The sequence below is a fragment of the Boleophthalmus pectinirostris genome, unplaced genomic scaffold (genome assembly GCF_026225935.1).
Source record: "Boleophthalmus pectinirostris isolate CB_2022bp ecotype Guang Dong unplaced genomic scaffold, ASM2622593v1 HiC_scaffold_17, whole genome shotgun sequence".
Classification (NCBI taxonomy): Eukaryota; Metazoa; Chordata; class Actinopteri; order Gobiiformes; family Gobiidae; genus Boleophthalmus; species Boleophthalmus pectinirostris.
The window spans coordinates 34640957-34653136 of NW_026571115.1; the positions used below are offsets into that span (position 1 = coordinate 34640957).

General features: G+C 37.8%; 1 long non-coding RNA gene across 2 annotated transcripts; it reads right to left on the reverse strand.

Annotated features, from left to right (window-relative positions):
• Positions 1 to 223: 223 nt before the first annotated feature.
• LOC129408616 (uncharacterized) lies at positions 224 to 11369 on the reverse strand. Of its 2 annotated transcripts, XR_008632041.1 has the most exons (3): positions 11331 to 11369; positions 5901 to 5933; positions 224 to 1817 (listed from the first exon to the last, which is right to left on the reverse strand). It is a non-coding gene; the product is annotated as an uncharacterized LOC129408616 (long non-coding RNA). The 2 variants fall into 2 exon arrangements; XR_008632040.1 differs by lacking the exon at positions 5901 to 5933.
• Between the last annotated feature and the right edge of the window lie 811 nt (positions 11370 to 12180).

Below are 12180 nucleotides of genomic sequence, written 5' to 3' on the forward strand. Positions count from 1 at the left end.
CAATCACATCAACGAAAACTACGATCAGAACGAACGATTGGCCGAGGCTGCGGGCCCACGTGCGCGCTGACGTACACCTAAACTACACCAATCACCGTCACGCTTCGCTCCACGCGCTCATTAATATTCATGAGCCGAGATTCGCCTGCGATTGGTCGGACCGGAAACCAAACAGCCAATGAGAGGCCGAGTTGAGGAAAACATTAAAATAAAGCGAGAAACGTGTGTAAATATCACTTTATTTCAGACATATTTAGACAAAAATAGGCATTAAAAGTCCAGATTAGAATTTCAGCAAAATGTAAACAAAATATTAATCTTTGGCGTTTGTAGAAAATGTTCAGAAACACGTCGAACCGGCTTCAAATCGTAGCCTGAATAAAGCTAAACTCCAAACTAACAAACAGTGCAAAATCTGCTCTCGTCACATTCAAAAACTCTCATTTCTACTTTTATAAACATATTTATGCTACATTCTGTAAACAGTGTTGGGAAGTTTACTTTTAAAATGTAATCCCCTACAGATTACAGATTACATCCCCCAAAATGTAGTTTGTAACGTAATCCATTAAATTAATTAAAGGGAGTAATGTAATCTGAGTACTTTGGATTACTTGATTTGCTGTAGAGAAACAAAGACGAGGAAATCTTCACATAAGAAGTTTTGTCTGATAAAAGAAAATAAAAAGATGAGTCTTTATTGAACCAAATTAAAAATATTATTGATAGAAGAAGAGGAAACATGGTCCGTGCGGCAGGATTTAGTCCTGTTAAATCCTGGTTTAGTCCTGGTTTAGTCCTGTTAAATCCTGGTTTAGTCCTGGTTTAGTCCTGTTAAATCCTGGTTTAGTCCTGGTTTAGTCCTGGTTCAGTCCTGGTTTGGACCTGGTTTTAGTCCTGCTTTAGTCCTGCATAAATCCTGGTTTAGTCCTGGTTTAGTCCTGGTTTGGACCTGATTTTAGTCCTGCATAAATCCTGCTTTAGTCCTGCTTTAGTCCTGGTTTTAGACCTGGTTTTAGACCTAGTTTTAGACCTAGTTTTAGACCTGGTTTAGACCTGGGTTTAGACCTGGTTTTAGACCTGGTTTAGACCTGGGTTTAGACCTGGTTTTAGACCAGGCTTAGACCTGGGTTTTTACCTGGCTTTAGTCCTGGTTTAGTCCTGGTTTAGTCCTGGTTTAGTCCTGGTTTTAGTCCTGGTTTAGTCCTGGTTTAGTCCTGGTTTAGACCTGGTTTAGACCTGGTTTAGACCTGGTTTAGACCTGGTTTAGTCCTGGTTTAGTTTCCAGCAATGAGTGGAATTACCAAACAAAAAACAAAAAAAGAGAGAATAGCCCAAAATGTGAAAACAGGAAAATCCCGCCGTGTAATCCATTTACTTCAACAAAGTAACTGTAATCCGAATACAGTTACTCATAATTTGTACTCTGATTACGTAACTCTGGTACATGTAATCTGTTACTCCCCAACACTGTAACTAATTCTCACAATTTACACAAAATAAATTATGTTTTTTTTGCGAACTATGTCAGTGCACTCTTCAGGTTTGGGACAAAAAAATCCGGAAAAATTGTAAAATGCAGCTTTAGCAAATCGTAACAAAGATTCTTCAAACACAAAAAAATCCCTTATCGACCACATAAATAAATACATCTACAGAAAATTATTATTACTATTATTAATTATGTAACAAGACTTCTTCATTTGAGATACAAAACAAAACAAAACAAAAACAAAACAAAAACACTTGTAAGAAAACGTGGCAAAAAATCATTTCAGGATGGACCACTTGATCTGCTCCTTGGCCGACTGCAAAACCTGGAAAAATACAAATAAAAATTAATATTTAACACAAAAAAACTGAAATTGATTTGTTCACGATTACGACGGAGTATAAGGGTCAGATAAAAAAATAAAATGCTGGCGCTACGAGAATAAAGTCGTAATATTTTGACATTAAAGTCGTAATATTATGAGAATAAAGTCGAAGCCAGAAAAAGTCGCAATGTAACGAAAATAAAGTCGTAATTTTACAGGAATAAAGTCGTAATTTTATGAGAATAAAGTCATAAATTTACAAGAACAAAGTCGTAATTTTATGAGAATAAAGTCGTAATTTTATTAAAGTTATGAGAATAAAGTCGTAATTTTATGAGAATAAAGTCGTAGTCAAAATAAAGTCGTAATATTAGGAGAATATCGGCGGTTCTGAAAGTCTGAGTGGAGAATAGAGAATTTGGAGCATTTCGTAAAGGAGAAGAATCCGTGTATCATTCGTTCATTCGACTGAACAAGGACTGAATCAGGACTAAATCAGGTCCGGAACCAAACCAGAACTAAGACCAGGATTGAGACCGGGACCAGACCAGGACTGAAAACAGTTTAATCCTGGTTTAGTCCTGGTTTAAGTCACGGAAATGGGAAATGGCGTTTACGTGACTTTAGAATGTGATGCGGGACTAATGCGGACTGATCAGGACTAAACAGGACTGAACCAGGACTGAACCAGGACTAAACCAGGACTGAACCAGGACTGAACCAGGACTGAACAGGACTAAACCAGGACTAAACCAGGACTAAACCAGGACTAACCAGGACTGAACCAGGACTGAACAGGACTAAACAGGACTAAACAGGACTAAACCAGGACTGAAGGACCAGGACTAAACCAGGACTAAACCAGGACTAAACCGGGACTGACCAGGACCTAAACGGGATTGAACCGGGACTGAACCGGGACTGAACCGGGACTGAACAGGACTGAACCAGGACTGAACCAGGACTGAACCAGGATGAACCAGGACTGAACCAGGACTAAATCCTTTTCAGTCCTCGTCTGGTCCCAGTCTCAGTCCTAGTCCTGTTCTCGGTCTCAATCCTGGTCTCAGTCCCGGTCTGGTCCCGGACCTCGTTTAGTCCTGGTTTAGTCCTGGTTCAGTCCTGGTTCAGTCCTGGTTCAGTCCTGGTTTAGTCCTGGTTTAGTCCTGGTTTAGTCCTGGTTCAGTCCTGGTTTAGTCCTGGTTTAGTCTGGTTTAGTCCTGCTTCAGTCCTGCCTCAGTCCTGGTTCAGTCCTGGTTCAGTCCTGGTTCAGTCCTGGTTTAGTCCTGGTTCAGTCTTGGTTCAGTCCTGGTTTAGTCCTGGTTTAGTCCTTTCAGTCCTGTTCAGTCCTGGTTCAGTCTGGTTCAGTCTGGTTCAGTCCTGGTTCAGTCCTGGTTCAGTCCTGGTTTAGTCTGGTTAAGTCCTGGTTTAGTCCTGGTTCAGTCCTGGTTCAGTCCGGAGATAAAATAATGAAGAAAATTGTTGTTTTTCTTATTTTTGGTTTTATATTGAAAAACAAGGTTCTTCTTCTGCCGCATTTTTCACTTTGACTCTGATTTTTTCACGACTTCATTCTCGTAAAATTATAACTTTATTCTCATAATATTACGACTTTAATGTCAAAATGTTACGACTTTATCCTCGTAGCGCCAGCATCTTTTTTTTTTTTTTTATCTGACCCTTATGCTCCGTCGTAGAAACTATCAAACTTCGCAACAAAAACGTAAAAGTGCAGTGGCAAAATTTATCCAGCAGGGGTCATACTTGAGCAATGTTTAACACGTGTGAGTGAGTGTATCGTTTAAATAAAATCAAATCACATCAGTAAAAGACGTTAAAGGCTTTGAATAAAATATAATACAATGTCAAATTATATAAACATGTTGAATTTGACGTAAAAATATTGTGTCAACATAAATTATACGTAAAAATGCAAACTTTTAAGACTTTATACAAGGTGTCCCAAAACATTTGACATTTCACAGGTCAATAACTTTGGCGATTCTTGTTGAAATAACCTCAAATTTTAGGGATGTAATAATAAACGAAATAACTAAATATTGTGGCACCGCTAGTGAACAGTCGAAAAGGTCGTGTACGAAAACAAACGCTTGGTCTGACAAAAGAACCTAATAGAACCTGACGTGGTTTGCCATACATTTTATTTGCGTTTTTTTGTTAACTACGACGGAGCGTAAGGGTTAGATTTAAAAAAATAAAAAAGAACATGCTGGCGCTACGAGGATAAAGTCGTAACATTTCGACATTAAAGTCATAATATTAAGAGAATGAAGTCGAAGTTAAAATAAAGTCGTAATATTATAAGAATAAAGTTATAATATTACGAGAATGAAGTCGTAATAAAATCAAAGTCAAAGTGGAAAATGCGGCAGAAGAAGAACCTTGTTTTTCAATATGAAACCAAAAATAAGAAAACAAACAACAATTTTCTTCATTATTTGCGCCTCCGGACTGAACCAGGACTGAACCAACCAGGACTAAACGAGGTCCAGGACCAGACCGAGACTGACACCAGGATAGAGACCGGGAACAGGACCAGGACTGAAAACAGTTCAGTCCTGGTTCAGTCCTGATTCATTCCTGGTTCAGTCCTGGTTCAGTCCTGATTCAGTCCTGGTTCAGTCCTAGTTCTAGTCCCGTCCCGGTTCAGTCCCGGTTTAGTCCTGATTCAGTCCCGATTCAGTCCCGGTTCAGTCCAGTCCCGGTTCAGTCCCGGTTCAGTCCCGGTTCAGTCCTGTCCCGGTTTAGTCCTGGTTCAGTCCTGGTTCAGTCCTGGTTTAGTCCTGGTTTAGTCCTGGTTTAGTCCTGGTTTAGTCCTGGTTCAGTCCGTATGCGGCGCATTAGTCCCGCATCGCATTTTAAAGTCACGGAAACACCATTTCCCATTTCCATGATTTAAACCAAGACTAAACCAGGATTAAACCGTTTTCAGTCCTGGTCTGGTCCCGGTCTCAATCCTGATCTTAGTTCTGGTTTGGTTCCGGACCTGATTCAGTCGAATGAACGAATGATACACGGATTCTTCTCCTTCAGGTGTTTTTTTTTTTACAGAAATATTTTCAGGCTACAAATGTGACCCAAAACACTCACAGCAAAACGTAGAGTGTTAAAACTGACTCTCACAGAATCAATTTTAACATTTTCTCGGGGTTTATACGAGTCCAAACTGTTCTAGAGTTAATTTAACATGTTTCGGAAATGTGAATTAATATAAGGACGTAACAATAACCGAAATATCCTGATATCAAATGACGTTTATAACATCTGTAAAAAGTTAGAAAGCGACAAATAAACTCACCACCTGGATTCCAACGCTATTTTATCAAGTTAAATCCAGGTACTGACTTTATTTGGGCAGAAAGTGCGCAGTGACTGAATCAAGACTAAATCAGGTCCAGAACCAAACCAGAACTAAGACCAGGATTGAGACCGGGACCAGACCAGGACTGAAAACAGTTTAATCCTGGTTTAGTCCTGGTTTAAGTCACGGAAATGGGAAATGGCGTTTACGTGACTTTAGAATGTGATGAGGGACTAATGCGCCGCATACGGACTAAACCAGGACTAAACCAGGACTGAACCAGGACTGAACCAGGACTAAACCAGGACTAAACCAGGTCTAAACCAGGACTAAACCAGGACTAAACCAGGTCCAGGGACCAGACCAGGACTGAGACCAGGACTTGAGACCGGAACAGGACTAGGACTGAGACTGGGACCAGACGAGGACTGAAAACGGTTCAGTCCTGGTTCAGTCCTGGTTCAGTCCTGGTTTAGTCCTGGTTTAGTCCTGGTTTAGTCCTGGTTCAGTCTGGTTCAGTCCTGGTTAGTCCTGGTCTGATCATCCTGTTCAGTCCTGTTCAGTCCTGGTTCAGTTGGTTCAGTCCTGGTTCAGTCCTGATTCATCTGGTTCAGTCCTGGTTCAGTCCTGGTTCAGTCCTGGTTCAGTCCTGGTTCAGCCTGGAAAAAAAAAAAAAAAAAAAAAAAAAGCTGCAGTTCCTAAAGCGGTCAGCAGATGGCGCCAGAGCCCGCGTTATGAGCGGAGTATCGCCAGACACTTACGTTGGAGGTGAGGGCCAGCTTCTCTGTTATGTGCTGCGGGTTAGACAGGAGCGGTAAAAGGTTAGTCATGTTAAAAGGCGAGCGAAAAGGCGAAAAAGTAACACAGACGAGACTAAAAAACAGGTTTAAAAGAGCAGACAGAAGATTAAACATTTTACTTTGAAATGAGATGATCAAGTAGAAGTACGAGTAATCATGCAAGTGTGTGAAGTATTGATCCAAAACATGTACTAAAGTGTAACGGCGTAAGAAAATGAGTTTTAAAAAATTGAGTTCGTGTCATTTTGGGAGTGTTTGAGATCAGTCTGTTTGTTTTTCAAAATAAAACCAAAAATAGGAAATTATTTGTCTCCAAAACCAAAATGAAAAAAAAAAAAAAAACAGATAATGATTTGTTTCCCATTTCATCCATTTTTGACCCTTATGGACTCAACCAGGACTGAACCAGGACTAAAACAGTTCTCTCTCTCTCAAGTCCAAGTTTAGTCCTGGTTTAGACCTGGATAAGTTCTATTTTAGCTCTGTTTTTTAGTTCTGTTTTAGTCCTGGTTTAGTCCTGGTTTAGTCCTAGTTTAGACCTGGTTTAGTCCTGGTTTAGTCCTAGTTTAGACCTGGTTTAGTCCTGGTTTAGTCCTGGTTTAGACCTGATTTAGTCCTGGTTTAGTCCTGGTTTAGTCCTGATTCAGTCCTCTTTTAGTCTAGTTTTAGTCCTGGTTTAGTCCTCTTTTAGTCCTGATTTAGGCCCGGTTCAGTCCTGGGTTAAGCCCGTTTTTAGACCTGGTTCAGTCCTGATTCAGTCCTGGATTAATCTTGGTTTAGTCTTGTTTTAGACCTGGTTTAAGACACGATTTAAGACCTGGTTTAGTCCTGTTTTAGTCCCAGTTCAGTCCTGGAATAGTTCTGTTTTTGTCCTGATTCAGTCCTGGTTTAGACCTGGTTTAGACCTGGATTAGTCCTGGTTAGTCATGGTTTAGTCCTGGTTTAGTCCTGGTTTAGTCCTGGTTTAGTCCCGTTTTAGTCTCAGTTTAGTCCTGGTTTAGTCCCGTTTTAGTCTCAGTTTAAAAGGCGAGCAAAAAGGCGAAAAAGTAACACAGACGAGACTAAAAAACAGGTTTAAAAGAGCAGACAGAAGATTAAACATTTTACTTTGAAATGAGATGATCAAGTAGAAGTACGAGTAATCATGCAAGTGTGTGAAGTATTGATCCAAAACATGTACTAAAGTGTAACGGCGTAAGAAAATGAGTTAAAAAAAAATTGAGTTAGTGTCATTTTGGGAGTGTTTGAGATCAGTCTGTTTGTTTTTCAAAATAAAACCAAAAATAGGAAATTATTTGTCTCCAAAACCAAAATGAAAAAAAAAAAAAAACAGATAATGATTTGTTTCCCATTTCATCCATTTTTGACCCTTATGGACTCAACCAGGACTGAACCAGGACTAAAACAGTTCTCTCTCTCTCAAGTCCAAGTTTAGTCCTGGTTTAGTCCTGGATTAGATCTATTTTAGCTCTGTTTTAGTTCTGTTTTAGTCCTGGTTTAGTCCTAGTTTAGTCCTAGTTTAGTCCTAGTTTAGTCCTAGTTTAGACCTGGTTTAGACCTGGTTTAGACCTGGTTTAGACCTGATTTAGACCTGATTTAGACCTGATTTAGACCTGATTTAGTCCTGATTCAGTCCTCTTTTAGTCTAGTTTTAGTCTAGTTTTAGACCTGGTTTAGACCTGGTTTAGTCCTATTTTAGTCTGGGTTTAGTCCTGGTTTAGTCCTAATTTAGATCAGGTGTAGTCCTGGTTCAGTCCTGATTCAGTCCTCTTTTAGTCCTGGTTTAGGCCCGGTTCAGTCCTGGGTTAAGCCCCTTTTAGACCTGGTTCAGTCCTGGTTTAGTCCTATTTTAGTCTGGGTTTAGTCCGGGTTTAGATCAGTTTCAGTCCTGATTCAGTCCTGGATTAATCTCTGTTTAGTCTTGTTTTAGACCTGGTTTCAGACCTGGTTTAAGACCTGGTTTAAGACCTGGTTTAGTCCTGTTTTAGTCCCAGTTCAGTCCTGGAATAGTTCTGTTTTTGTCCTGATTCAGTCCTGGTTTAGACCTGGATTAGTCCTATTTTAGTCTGGGTTTAGTCCTGGTTTAGTCCTAATTTAGATCAGGTGTAGTCCTGGTTCAGTCCTGATTCAGTCCTCTTTTAGTCCTGGTTTAGGCCCGGTTCAGTCCTGGTTTAGTTCTGTTTTAAGTCTAGTTTTAGTCCTGATTCAGTCCTGGTTTAGACCTGGATTAGTCCTATTTTAGTCTGGGTTTAGTCCTGGTTTAGTCACAGTTTAAGACACAGTTTTAGACCTGGTTTAGTCCTGTTATTTAGTCTCAGTTCAGACCTGGTGTAGACCTGGATTTTTTTGCGGTTCACTGCAAATTTCTCTGAATCTGAACAAACATTTTCAAACTTATATCGGGTTATTTAACTTGTTTTCAGATTTATTTTCTACTTTCTAGTTCTGAGTCTGTTTTAATTCTCGTCTGATGAAAATCTAGCGCCGAAACGCTGCACGGTTTTGTTCTAATAAATCTCACAATTTGCATATTAAGACGTTGTGCGGGATTTTCCTCTAAGTTCTCGGGCTGCTCCTTCTTCTCCAAGGAACTGACCTGCAAAGTTCTCATTTTTTTAAGTCTAGAGGTCGTTAAAATGTAAAATGATCTCGCGTGGACAGATAATTTGACTATTTTTAAGTAATTTTCGGACAGATTTAAGTGTTTATATCTTACGTTTTGCAGCTTTTTTGCAGAGTACAAACACGTACACGGGATTATTTTATTATTCCAGCAATTTCAGAGTTCAGTCTCGTCTCAAACTCTTTTTATACGAACTCTTTTTGACAGGTTTCAAATTTACACTGAACCGAATTCCGATTTTAAAAGCATAAATCCAAAAGCCGTCCGCGTGTTTACCAGAAACGTCGCAATTTTCCCGTCCTAAAACGAGTCTGACGCCGTTTTTTTCCGCTCCCTCCCGCGTCTCCAAACTGCCCCGCGAACGTTATGTTTTACCATAAGCCATAAATTAGCATTCAAACTATGCGCCATAACCACTCCGACGGCGCGCGGGCGCTTTGAGCGGTGAACACGTCGAAACAGGCAGAGCGTTAACAGCAAGAACGAGAAACGCGAAAGGGCGAGTTTCTCTCTTCCCATACATCAGGCTGTGGGAATTCAGACTCATAAACACGTTAAAGGAGACGTATTATTCTGTTTCTGAGGTGTTTAGAATGAAACTAGAACACGCAAAGGCCGTTATTTTACATTTTATTCACCGAAAAAACACAATATTGATCTAAAAACGGCTTTAAAATGACTTCCTGTTCCAAATCGCAGAAATAATAATAAAGCTCGTCTCTTCATAGTCGCGTTTCGTCGTAAAAAGAAGCAGATTTGATGTTTTTTTATGGTTGGAAAATGTTTACGTGATATTTTTGGACTTTCATTTAAGTGTGGATCTCAAATAAAAGTGGGCGGAGATAGGGGATAGGTGAAAACGGAAATTTCTTCTACACTTTACATGACGTTAGTATGAAAAAAACGCCCTTTTTAATCGCCAAAAACAGTGAAAATGTCAAATGTGTCGCATAAACGAGTTTCTTTCCACTAATAAACACTATTTCTGAGGTGTTTACAATGAAACTAGAACACGCAAAGGTCGTTATTTTACATTTTATTCACGGAAAAAAAACACAAAATTGATCTGAAACGGCTTCGAAATGGAAACATTCTTTGAGTCTCGTCTCTTCATAGTCGCGTTTCGTCGTAAAAGCAGCAGATTTGAAGTTTTTTTACGGTTGGAAAATGTTTACTTGATATTTTTTCCTTTTTTTTTTTTTTTAAATTTGAGTATGAATCTCAGATAAAATGCCCTTTCATGAGTTTTTGGTCGTGCTGTTGTACTCTCATTATTGGCGCACTTAACGTTGTAATTTGATTAATGGTCAGTCCGTATGAAATCAGCCGTTTTCAAGGAATCTCCCCTATGAGCCAGCTCAGATTTGGCTGAAAAAAAATATAAAAATTTCTAAAATCACCAAATGAAAGAATCTCAAATTTTAGCTCAATCCCTTGAGTCGTTCCTGAGTTACGGCCCGTTGAAATTTTGGGGTCATGCTCACTGTTTTTGAAGCTTTAATTTGTAAACATGTTTGAGAGACCAGAACTTCATCAAAAATAGAGCGAGGAAGCTGAAAATTTGTATTTTTGTAGATTCTTGGTCATAGATTCTAAATCTGTTGTCAAATATTGTGTATCTTTATTAAGTTTGGCACTGTTGGCCCCCAAAATCTCACATTTGGTTGCCGCTCTTTTTTTTTTTTTCCAATTTTTGAGGTCCAAGATCTATTTACTCCAAGCAGATATTTACTATGGTGAATATTTGAGAGAATGATCATTTCTGACAACAATCTGACACTTTTCTGAGTTTTCATGTGGACGGTGTAGAGTCACAGACCAAATATGATCTTTTTGGCCCCTTCTTTGGAGCCTCGGTTCCCCATGTGGGCACAGTTAGATGTTGATCAAATTTTTACCAGAGAAACTTTGGCATATTCTGATGAGTTTAAAGGAATCAAAACATCTACTTTTAACTTCCTTCATATTAAATGGAATTTTTGAAAATGAGCTCACGGGTAATTTTTGGTGAAGCTTAGAGACTTCTCCACCTGAAGAAAGGTTCTAAAATCTACAATAATACAAATTTTCTATGAAGTTATCTTTCATTTGGTAATTTTAGAAATTTTTTTGACATTTTTTCAGCCAAATCTGAGATCTCAGATGAGGACTGGATGGACTGAGCCCTCATGCACGTTCGAGTAACGCTGTATTATCCTGCATTTGAGGCTTGAGCTCTTAGAAATGTTCAGTTTTCACCTACCACCTATCTCCACCCACCCCTCTGTATGAACTGAGTTTTATGAGGGCAAAAAATGACTTGACTTTATTAAATTATTGACTTTTATAGTGCTTTTTTGGACACTCAAACGCTTTAGAAACAAAGAGGAAGCAGCAGGAGAGTTCAAAAAAACAAACAAACAAAAAAAACAACAAAAAACCCAAGACTTGCGCAACTTGTATCAGAATTAAAGCTGTGAATATAAAAAGCGTCTTTGTCTGTGTGCTGCTGTGAAAGGTGCAGCTTATCAGATCTGGAGTTTGGAACAGGAAGTCAATGCACCGTTTGTGTTATCAAGTCGTTTCAGATAAATACTGCGGTTTATTATGAATAAAAATCGGCTTATATCATAGTGCGTGTGAGTAACGCTTGCTTGAGTTCAGGAGTTCAGTGTTGAGTAAAAGAAGATTAAAAAGTGGTCAAGAATGAAATGAAAACTCTAAATTGTTATGGGAAACTAGTACTGACACCTGGTGGTAAATGTGTGTAACTGAGGTGAGTTCTGTACCTGTGTGACGCTCTGTTCTGATAAAGGGTTTTCGTCCGCCTGCAGGAAAAACAAAACAGAAATCAGAAATAAATACAATAGAAATAAATAAATACATTAATAACAAATGTAAAAAAAAAAAAAAAAAATTAAATAAATGAATATTAATTTAAAAAAATGAAATAAAACTGAAATAAATACAATAAAAATAAATATATACATTAATAAATAAAAATAAATAAAACTAAAATATAAATAAACATATTTTAAAAATTAATTAAAAAATCTGAAATAAATATAATACACATAAATACATTAATTAATTAAAAAATAACAAAATAAAAAACATAAATAAGACATAAAAGAAAAATGAAAAAAAAATGAAAAAAGAAAAAACAGAAAGCACAAATCAGAAATTAATTATAAATACAAATAAATTCAATACAAATAAATACATTAATTAATAAAAAATAATAAGCCATATAAAAAAAGAAAAAAATTGGAAAATATACAATAAATAAAAAATAATACAAATAAAATACAAATAAATACAATACATAAGTAAATAAATACATGAATGAATGAAAAAATAAAAAATAAAACATTTAAAAAAGAAAAAAAATTGCAATAAAAGAAAAAAAAAATTACAATACAATTAAATAAATATATTAATAAAAAAAAAAAATACAGGAAATTTCAGATCACACTGCAAATGTCATACTGGTTTAAAGTACAGTACATGTTATGAGTTTCCAAACACAAAACTAAGCACTATGGTGAGTTTTGAACCAGCAACCCAAACGGATATATGTGTCACTGCCAAACTGCGTCTAAACACCACATTGACATGTAGTTAAATGGGTTAAAGTGT